A 2,217-nucleotide genomic window follows, 5' to 3' on the forward strand; every position below is an offset into this window, starting at 1 on the left:
TATGTTCATTAAAAGGTAGCACAATGGGCTAGAAAGAGTCTATGCTAGATTTAGATGAGTTCTAAATATTGTGACAGATTCTACAAACGAAGACATAGTATCTCATTGTTTTGACAATGACCGAGGGTGTTTGAGTCGAGGAGTTGTGACGCCCCGGAACCGGTATCCTGAGGATTCCAGCGATCCCGCCGAAATCCGCACGATATCGATCCAGAGACGCCCTCCGACACGACGTGCGCGACGAATCACACACGTGATGCCAGAGGAATTAACACGAGCAGTAACATTACAGCAGGATTACAATAGAGCCCACAAGAGACATATATTACAACAACGACTCCAACGAGTCAAGATACAAATATACAATACAAAGATCCAAATCATACAGAAGATCAAATACGTCCGAGTACGGACAAGATACAAATTGGACTAAGAGTCCTGAAGATAACCAGTGGCGTCCATAACCCTGCCCAGGCCAAGCCGGAAGGGTAACCTTGCTAACGTCGTCATCTTGTACCTGTCAAAGTCGGGCCATCGGTTGCCGACAAGAGGGAGGAAGCAAAAGAGAAAGGGGAAAAGGCGAGAGTAAGTACCAAGGAACGAACTCCGACACGTACTTAGCGAGACTAGAAATGGCTATGCTCGCCGGGCGAGTATAATATATATATATCGCCGGGGGCTATATGGTAGGTTTAGCGGCAGCAAAACTATAACCAATAGAGACACGCTACAACATCCGTCTAATCAGATAAGATAAGAGAGCGCACAAGGTGACAGATAAAATACTACACAAACATAACCCAGCCGATTACACATATCCCCTCCAACAATTGCGAAGAGGCAATGTAAAAGGCACTCAACGGTGGACAAGTTTTATTGGGTAACGGTTGTAGTAAGGCTATATTACTATGCAAGTTATTACCACATTATTAGCAACAAGATAACGGTGTAAGTTGTTCTATGATCGAGTTAAACAGCTCCAAGTCGTCCTTAACCGCGGACACGGCTTATCGATAAGATGTACACCCTGCAGGGGTTGCCCAAATGTAACCATACGCATGCTCGACCCACTTACGACAGGTGGATGTCTCACAACAAGACCGTTCCCAGTTCAACAAGAAAGTCTAGGGGGGCCACCCGACTAAGCTACCCGTAACGAAGTCCGGCCGTACTCCGAAGCGGACTCAGGGTTTGCGTTAACGGCTAGGCGTGCAAACCACACGCTTCGCTAAACGTTCCGCGGGGTACAGTACAGAATATAAACACCCGAAGGCAACAGGAAGTAAACATCCGAAGGCAACAGTATATAAACATGCATGCGCCAAATAAAACCAAGGTTGTGGCCCCCTTTTTAACTGACTTGAGAAAAGGTAATGGGTGAGGGGGTCCCAATAATCGTCCCCACTCATGGGTAGAGCGCTCAATCTCGGAACAGATAACAAGAACTCGGGTCCTAGGGGACATTAGCGAGTCAAAGTTCCGATGCTTTCGCAAAGGGGCTCACAGATGCCTCTGCTTACAATTTTAGTTGTTAACGATTAAGTAAAGCATGTGTATCTCCAACAACTGATATAGCATGTGATAACCTCCCAACAACCCAACATATCCTGATAACAGATCGAGATAAACAACAGAGCCTAAACACGCCTATGACTCGCAAGGCTCAAACATCAAGCAACGGCTATGGGTAAGGAAGGATACATATAGGATTATTATGGTAAACAAGTGTTATAGGACACGTGACTCGATAAAGAATCGCAACATAAGGATAGCAGTGCGAGGGAGAGAGTAAAATAGGTGAAGAGAGAGGGCTCGCCTGTGAAAAGCTGCAGAAGAACTTGTCGGAGAACTCGTCGTATCTCACAACAACACTTCGCGGTCCTATCCGGGAAGAAGCAAATGCTGGAACAAACAACGTATGCAAGTCTTACAACTAAGGATAAAGAAGATCCAGCATGAGCAAGATGATATGCATGACATGGCATAGATGGTGCAATGCAACTTATCCAATTTAATCGGAGTCGGAACCCCGGACAAACATATTAGGTTGGAGTTGCATATCTACCGGAAAATTTAAGTGTTGGATAGCATGGCATATCATGGCAGGGGTGCGCTACTTCAATATTAAACGGAGCGGGGAAAACCTTAGGTGGATATCCGAAATTCTCCGCATATATGTTAGGTGAACATGCATAACTATCATCGAACGACATGATG

General features: G+C 45.5%; 1 long non-coding RNA gene across 1 annotated transcript; it reads right to left on the reverse strand.

The window, feature by feature from the left end:
• Positions 1-281: 281 nt before the first annotated feature.
• Positions 282-1,989, reverse strand: LOC127333870 (uncharacterized). Its single transcript, XR_011750999.1, has 2 exons — positions 1,817-1,989; positions 282-517 (listed from the first exon to the last, which is right to left on the reverse strand). It is a non-coding gene; the product is annotated as an uncharacterized lncRNA (long non-coding RNA).
• Between the last annotated feature and the right edge of the window lie 228 nt (positions 1,990-2,217).

This window comes from Lolium perenne, chromosome 2 (genome assembly GCF_019359855.2).
Source record: "Lolium perenne isolate Kyuss_39 chromosome 2, Kyuss_2.0, whole genome shotgun sequence".
Lineage (NCBI taxonomy): Eukaryota > Viridiplantae > Streptophyta > Magnoliopsida > Poales > Poaceae > Lolium > Lolium perenne.